General features: G+C 37.0%; 1 pseudogene across 1 annotated transcript; it reads right to left on the minus strand.

The window, feature by feature from the left end:
* Window positions 1–4,192: 4,192 nt before the first annotated feature.
* On the minus strand, window positions 4,193–7,751 carry LOC309605992 (heterogeneous nuclear ribonucleoprotein A1 pseudogene; annotated as a pseudogene). Its single transcript has one exon. The product of its transcript is annotated as a heterogeneous nuclear ribonucleoprotein A1 pseudogene (transcript).
* Between the last annotated feature and the right edge of the window lie 1,197 nt (window positions 7,752–8,948).

Below are 8,948 nucleotides of genomic sequence, written 5' to 3' on the forward strand. Positions count from 1 at the left end.
GAGCAGAACAATTTATGAGTTGTAGGACTGTGCTGCGAAGAATGCTAATGAGGTGTGAGGACTCAGACTTTACTCCATGTCACTCCTGTGTTTCTGAAGTTAGGATTCAAGGACAGAAGTGGTTCCCACTAAATGTTATGAAATGAATGACATTATCTTTGATATGATTATATATGTGCTTTGCAACTGTACCGACTAAAGGAACAACTGTTAACAACACAAAATGCAGGGGAGCGTTTACTTTTTATTGATTTTTAGATGCATTTAGAAAGTTGATAATTAAATTAGCTATTTTCTTAGCATTAACTTTAGTTACAGTAATGTACCTCTATACATAAATCATTATTATTTTTATTTACATTGCTTTTTATTAGTTAGATATCACCTACTGAAATTAATTTTGATTAATTCCAATGATTAATTCATTGTTTCACATTTTACCACGAAGTCTTTAATGTTACCTTCAGATTTCTTCATAGTCTGTAACTAATGAGTTAAAGTCATTAATCAATTTTGTCTTAATGTCACTGATATGGCTATAATTATATACAATAATTATGTTAGTAAATCAACTAGAAGTGTATTTTTTAGCACAAAGAGTAAAGCACTACAAACTATTTTACTATACATATGACATGTTTTCAATCTAATCAAATAATGTTAAAACTATTATTTATAAACAGTTACTATGTAGCAAAGAAATTTACATACATTTTCTCTTATTTAATCCTAACAACATCCCCATGAGGTAGAGATCTTTACTATCCTCAGTTTATGGATGAGATGACCAAGGCAAGAAATGAACAAGTAGCTCTGCTAAACTAGTAAGTGACAAGAGCCAGGATTCCAAATCCAGCCTTTACCATCAAATCCTCTGTTCCTAACATCATGCTCTGTTCCCCAGTAGGTAGCATGCCACTAACATGGGAAACCATCCACAAGCTTATGTAAGTGGTGCCAGAACCTTTGGGACATCACGGCTTTTCTGTCTTCCATGGCAGAGAGCTGTTTCACATTAATATTATCGTTGTATCTCTATATATGAGAAAAAGTGTTAAGGACAAAATTAACCCAAGCCCTCTCTCTTTAACCAAATTAGGTAACTTAGTCTCAAGTCAGAATAATAATGGATGAGAGTAGGGACAAGGCTTAGAGTCTTATTTAAACTGTAGTACTTCACAGGGATAACTCAATTTTTATGCTCCTTCACCCATGCCTCCACCCACTGGCAATAAAGCGAGGTACCTGAACCTCAGGAAGGGGAGGTGGAGAAATGAGAGAACATGTGCAGCTTTTAGAAGCTCCACAAGTGACCAAGATGCAGATTTTTGACAGGCCAATTGAGTGCCACTATTTATATTCTTATTTGCTCAGTCGTATAATAAAAGGCAGAACCAAAGTGGAATAAGGTTGACATAGCAACAGTCTTCAAGGAGTGCACTGACTGTTCTGTCTCTGGAGTTAATAGAATGCTGATGCCGTTGATGGACAGTAATTTAAATATATATCTTTCAAATACAGAAGAGATTGTTTAACCTGACATTATTTAAAATCATCATAAAGGACCATGAGAACAGCTGAATCCACATTTTAGAACCTCAGTCAACGAAACATGTATTTTATATATACTCATCATGAGAGAACTGATATAAGATGCTTCCTCACAACGGAATTGGTGAAACTCATACGGGAATATGGCAAAGGCAAATAGCTAGGAGGTGATAGCATCCAGATTCTTTCGTCTAAAATTGTCCTAATTCTAAGTCATCCATTAACCTCCTGATTCTTGCATCACTTTGCTTTTAAGTGGCTATTTTTTGTACTAGACATTCAACTCATTATTAAGACATGTTAATCTCTTTGTCTAGAATAGCTCATTAGGTGTGTTCTTGTTCTACTTACTCTAGCTCATATGAGATATTGTACAGCTTTGTGTAAGTCTGGAACTTAGGAGAGTTTTCTCAAAAAAGGTCCACAGGAGATGCCTGAAGTTCCACATCTGCGGTTCCGCAGAGTCAGAGTTGTAATAAAGGAAAACTTTTAGCAGGGATTTATAAGTACCTTAAATTGCAAACAAACAATTTATTCTACTACTTTATGTATTATAGGTACACTCCCTCTTCTCTGCTGCAGCTACCCATGATTTGGTTGTACAATCATTTCTTGTACGTTCGTACACACAGTAATAATTGCAAATCGACACAATGGTCTTGGTTATTATACTGTCTCTAATTTACTTTCAAACACTTTAGTATAAGCAGTGTAATGTATATGTGTGTGTCAGTTCCAATCTGTTCTTCAGGGCAGTTAGTATCTGAAGCTGTTTAATCAGTCATGCATTCTCTAAGATGAAATACTTAACGTGCTTCAATTAGGGCTATATGCTCCTCACTTGACTATTCTTTAATTACTAAGTGACATTAGATATAATTTTTTCTTAGGGAAAATGCTGGTAGTCAAGATATGTGGATTATTTTGCCCTAGTAAAACTCCGACGCCCTTAACTGCCTTACTATCAGAGTACAACTCCAAGCTTTGGGCTCAGATTTGGTCCCGGGTCCCTATACCTAAGAGATGATTCTTCCCTGATCGGACCAGAAAATTTGCTAAACTTGCCAGTGTAATATCATTACATCTACCTAAAAGGAACCTTTCAACAGACTTTTTGATTTTCTGTGAGAACAAGAACTGAGACTCCACCTCTTTTACAGGAAGACGATGTGGAACTCTTGTGTATATATATCTGTGTATGTATGTGTACCCTCTTGCTGTTAAATGTCTCTATGTGCAACAAAATTCAGGCAGAGGTTTAAATCTCATCAAAACATACCACATGGTAGTGATGCTGTGGGGATAGAAAAATAAGAAGTCACTGATCTCTATCAAAAAGAACCCGACAGTTCAGTTCACATCAGTAACAGAAAGGAAGTGCAGTATCTGGATGTTCTGTGATTCTTTCAACACATCTAGCAATTTTATTTGGGTATTGAAAATCTTAACCCTCTTTTAACAGAGGTTGAAGTGATGAAAATATTACATCTATTCTCAAGCTGTCAGCATTCTCACATTCAAATTTACCTTCCCATGGTAGCTTTCTACTTCCTCTCCTTCCTTTCCCTGTCTGATGGGAATTTTCCTTCTACCAACTTCTACCGTCTTCTCTACACTATTTTTTTACAGTAAAATTCTATCATTTAAATAGCACTTGATACAGAATTTTGAAATTTAGGAAAAAACTTGACTCATTCAATAATACTGTAATTTCAGGACTATCATACTTTTAATGATTTTTTTTTCATCTTGGAAGTTACTTTTTAAACTTAAATTCCTTATTTATTCATGCAATGTTGCATTAATAATTTGGAACCAAAGGCTATGTAACACTTTGTCTGAAACTAGAATGATCCTATAGAATGAAGAATCAAAAATGAAAAAGATATTAATATATTTTCAGAAGTGTTTTTAAATTAAACATTCATGACTTGTATATGCTGTTTGCCCAGCAGATAGTCAACTGTCATTTCTTTATTCATCAATATCTACGGAAAAACTTCCATATGCCAAACCTTATTCACCTGGATTTAAAATGCCTTATGGGTAAACATGATAGTTACAGGCAACTCTTATATATATATTTTTTATATATATGTATATATATATATAATATAAGTATTATATATATTATATATTTAATCTAAAATCATAGAATATTGTTCTTATATATCTTCTTTTTTTAAAATTTTATTTTATTTATTTTATTATACAGCAGGTTCTCATTAGTTATCCATTTTATACATATTAGTGTATACATGTCAATCCCAATCTCCCAATTCATCCCACCACCACCCCCTGCCGCCGCTTTCCCCCCTTGGTGTCCACACGTTTGTTCTCTACATTTGTGTCTCAATTTCTGCCCTGCAAACTGGTTGATCTGTACCATTTTTCTAGGTTCCACATATATGTGTTAATATACGATATTTGTTTTTCTCTTTCTGACTTACTCCACTCTGTATTACAGTCTCTAGATCCATTCACGTCTCTGCAAATGACTCAATTTCATTCCTTTTTATGGCTGAGTAATATTCCATTGTATATATGTGCCACATCTTCTTTACCCATTCGTCTGTCGATGGGCATTTAGATTGCTTCCATGTCCTGGCTATTGTAAATAATGCTGCAATGAACATTGGGGTGCATGTGTCTTTTTGAATTAGGGTTTTCTCTGGGTATATGCCCATTAGTGGGATTGCTGGGTCATATGGTCATTCTATTTTTAGTTTTTTAAGGAACCTCCATACTGTTCTCCATAGTGGCTGTATCAATTTACATTCCCACCAACAGTGCAGTAGGGTTCCCTTTTCTCCACACCCTCTCCAGCATTTGTTGTTTGTAGATTTTCTGATGATGCCCATTCTAACTGGTGTGAGGTGATACCTCATTGTAGTTTGGATTTGCATTTCTCTAATAATTAAGGATGTTGAGCAGCTTTTCATGTGCTTCTTGGCCATCTGTATATCTTCTTTGGAGAAATGTCTATTTACGTCTTCTGCCCATTTTTGGATTGGGTTGTTTGTTTTTTTAACATTGAGCTGCATGAGCTGTTTATATATTTTGAAGATTAATCCTTTGTCCATTGATTCGTTTGCAAATATTTTCTCCCATTCTGAGGGTTGTCTTTTCGTCTTGTTTGTAGTTTCCTTTGCTGTGCAAAAGCTTTTAAGTTTCATTAGGTCACATTTGTTTATTTTTGTTTTTATTTCCATTACTCTAGGAGGTGGATCAAAAAAGATCTTGCTGTGATTTATGTCAAGGAGTGTTCTTCCTATGTTTTCCTCTAAGAGTTTTATAGTGTGTGGTCTTACATTTAGGTCTCTAATCCAGTTTATTTTTGTGTATGGTGTTAGGGAGTGTTCTAAATTCATTCTTTTACATGTAGCTGTCCAGTTTTCCCAGCACCACTTATTGAAGAGACTGTCTTTTCACCATTGTATATCCTTGCCTCCTTTGTCATAGACTAGTTGACCATAGGTACGTGGGTATATCTCTGGGCTTTCTATCCTGTTCCATTGATCTATGTTTCTGTTTTTGTGCCAGTACCATATTGTCTTGATTACTGTAGCTTTGTAGTACAGTCTGAAGTCAGGGAGTCTGATTCCTCCAGCTCCGTTTTCTTCCCTCAAGACCGCTTTGGCTTTTTGGGGTCTTTTCTGTCTGCATACAAATTTTAAGATTTTTTGTTCTAGTTCCGTAAAAAATGCCATTGATAATTTGATACGGATTGCATTGAATCTGTATATTGCTTTGGGTAGTATAGTCATTTTCACAATATTCATTCTTCCAATCCAAGAACATGGTATATCTCTCCATCTGTTGGTATCATCTTTAATTTCTTTCATCAGTGTCTTATAGTTTTCTGCATACAGGAGTTTTGTTTCCCTAGGTAGGTTTATTCCTATGTATTTTATTCTTTTCATTGCAATGGTGAAAGGGATTGTATCCTTAATTTCTCTTTCAGACTTTTCATCATTACTGTATAGGAATGCAAAAGATTTCTGTGCATTACTTTTGTATCCTGCAACTTAGCAAATTCATTGACTAGCTCTAGTACTTTTCTGGTGGCATCTTTAGGATTCTCTATGTATAGTATCATGTCATCTGCAAACAGTGACAGTTTTACTTCTTCTTTTCTAATTTGGATTCCTTTTATTTATTTTTCTTCTCTGATTGCCGTGGCTAGGACTTCCAAAACTATGTTGAATAATAGTGGTGAGAGTGGACATCCTTGTCTTCTTCCTGATCTTAGAGCCTATGCTTTAAGTTTTTCACCATTGAGAATGATGTTTGCTCTGGGTTTGTCGTATATGGCCTTTATTATGTTGAGGTAGGTTCCCTCTATGCCCACTTTCTGGAGAGTTTTCATCATAAATGGGTGTTGAATTTTGTCAAAAGCTTTTTCTGCATCTATTGAGATGATCATATGGTTTTTATTCTTCAGTTTGTTAATATGGTGTATCACATTGATTGATTTGCATATATTGAAGAATCTTTGCATCCCTGAGATAAATCCCACTTGATCATGGTGTATGATCCTTTTAATGTGTTGTTGAATTCTGTTTGCTAGTATTTTGTTGAGGATTTTTGCATCTATATTCATCAGTGATATTGGTCTGTAATTTTCTTTTTTTGTAGTATCTTTGTCTGGTTTTGGTATCAGGGTGATGGTGGACTCGTAAAATGAGTTTGGGAGTGTTCCTTCCTCTGCAAATTTTTGGAAGAGTCTGAGAAGGATGGGTGTTAGCTGTTCTCTAAATGTTTGATAGAATTCACCTGTGAAGCCATTTGCTCCTGGACTTTTGTTTGTTGGAAGATTTTTTTTTTTTTTTAAAAGACACATTTATTCAGCGTCATGATCAGACTATTACATTTAGCAATCAACAGCATGGGTGCAAAAAAAAAAAAAAAAAATCTACATTAAAACCCTTTGTTGGAATGCTTTACACTTTCCACAGAACAGAAATTAAAATAACCTGTTATACAATTAGTCACAAATACAGTCCTCGAGTTTTTTTGCCCATACACATGAGTATTGTCTAAAACATGTCTTCTTTGTAGCAGCTAGGCCCTGCCACCACTGTGCTTGGCTGAGTTCACAAATCTGTTGTAACCTGTAGCTTCCCTGTCACTTCTCTGGCTCTCCTCTCCTGCTAAGCTTTGTTTCCTGGCAGTAATCAAAACCTTCTGCCACTGCCATAGCTACTGCTGCTGCTGGAACCACCATAGCCACCTTGGTTTCGGGGTTTGGCAAAGTATTGGCCTCCACCACCATAGGGGCCAGAACTTCTGCCTCCAAAGTTTCCTCCTTTCATAGGTCCAAAATTTGAAGATTGATTGTTGTAACTGCCAAAATCATTGTAGCTTCCACCACCTCCAAAATTGCTTCCATCATTACCAAATCCATTATAGCCATCCCCACTGCCACCATATCCACCACCACCGTGGCTACCACCAAAGCCACCTCGACCACTGAAGTTTCCTCCATGACCAAAGTTGTCATTCCCACCAAAACCACCTCCACGACCACCACCAAAGTTTCCAGAACCACTTCGACCTCTTTGGCTGGATGAGGCACTAGCCATCTCTTGCTTAGATAGGGCTTTCCTTACTTCACAGTTGTGGCCATTCACAGTGTGGTATTTCTGAATGACAATCTTGTCTACAGAGTCATGGTCATCAAAGGTTATGAAAGCAAAGCCTCTCTTTTTGCCACTGCCTCGATCATTTATGATTTCAATCACTTCAATTTTCCCATACTGTTCAAAATAATCCCTTAGATGATGTTCCTCAGTGTCTTCTTTAATGCCACCAACAAAAATCTTCTTCACAGTTAAGTGGGCACCAGGTCTTTGAGAATCTTCTCTTGAGACGGCCCTCTCTGGTTCCACCACTCTTCCATCCACCTTGTGTGGCTTTGCATTCATGGCCTAATCCACCTCCTCCACAGTGGCATTTGTGACAAACCCGAAGCCTCTGGAGCATTTGGTGTTTGGATCCCTCATTACCACACAATCTGTGAGCGTTCCCCACTGCTCAAAATGGCTCCTCAGACTCTCATCGGTTGTTTCAAAGCTCAAACCTCCGATGAAGAGCTTCCGCAGCTGTTCAGGCTCTTTGGATGACTCTGACTTAGACATGACGGCAGTGGAGGGGGGGAGACGTCAACGATGCTTACTCGGCGGCATCCACAGGCAGAAAGAAGTAATCTACCGAACGTATCTTGTTGGAACATTTTTAATCACAGTTTCAATGTCATTACTTGTGATTGGTCTGTTCATATTTTCTATTTCTTCCCGGTTCAGTCTTGCAAGGCTATACCTTTCTAAGAATTTGTCCATTTCTTGCAGGTTGTCCATTTTATTGGCATAGAGTTGCTTGTAGTAGTCTCTTAGGATGCTTTGTATTTCTGCGGTGTCTGTTGTAACTTCTCCTTTTTCATTTCTAATTTTATTGATTTGAGTCCTCTCCCTCGTTTTCTTGATGATATTGGCTAATAGTTTATCAATTTTGTTTATCTTCTCAAAGAACCAGCTTTTAGTTTTATTGATCTTTCTAATTGTTTTCTTTGTTTCTATTTAATTTATTTCTGCTCTGATCTTTATGATTTCTTTCCTTCTGCTAACTTTGGGTTTTGTTTGTTCTTCTTTCTCTAATTCCTTTAGGTGTAACGTTAGATTGTTTATTTGAGGTGTTTGTTGTTTCTTGAGGTAGGATTGTATTGCTATAAACTTCCCTCTTAGAACTGCTTTTGCTGCATCCCATAGACTTTGGATCATTGTGTTTTCATTGCCATTTGTCTCTAGGTATTTTTTGATTTCCTCTTTGATTTCTTCAGTGATCTCTTGGTTATTTAGTAAGTGTTGTTTAGCCTCCATGTGTTTGTGTTTTTTATGTTTTTTTCCCCCTGTAATTGGTTTCTTTTTTTTTTTTTTTTACATTTATTTTTAAAATTTTTTTATGGCTGTATTGGGTCTTCGTTTCTGTGCGAGGGCTTTCTCTAGTTGTGGCAAGCGGGGGCCATTCTTTATCACGATGTGCAGGCCTCTCACTATCGTGGGCTCTCTTGTTGCGGAGCACAGGCTCTAGACGTGCAGGCTCAGTAATTGTGGCTTACGGGCGTAGTTGCTCTGCAGCATGTGGGGTCTTCCCAGACCAGGGCTCAAACCTGTGTCCCCTGCATTGGCAGGCAGATTCTCAACCACTGCGCCACCAGGGAAGCCCCCTTGTAATTGATTTCTAATCTCATAGCATTGTGGTCAGAAAAGATGCTTGATATGATTTCAATTTTCTTAAATTTACTGAGGCTTGATTTGTGACCCAAGATGTGGTCTATCCTGGAGAATGTCCTGTGCGCACTTGAGAAGAAAGTGTAATCTGCTGTTTTTGGATGGAAT

Source organism: Balaenoptera borealis (genome assembly GCF_965194805.1).
Source record: "Balaenoptera borealis genome assembly, chromosome: 11".
NCBI lineage: Eukaryota > Metazoa > Chordata > Mammalia > Artiodactyla > Balaenopteridae > Balaenoptera > Balaenoptera borealis.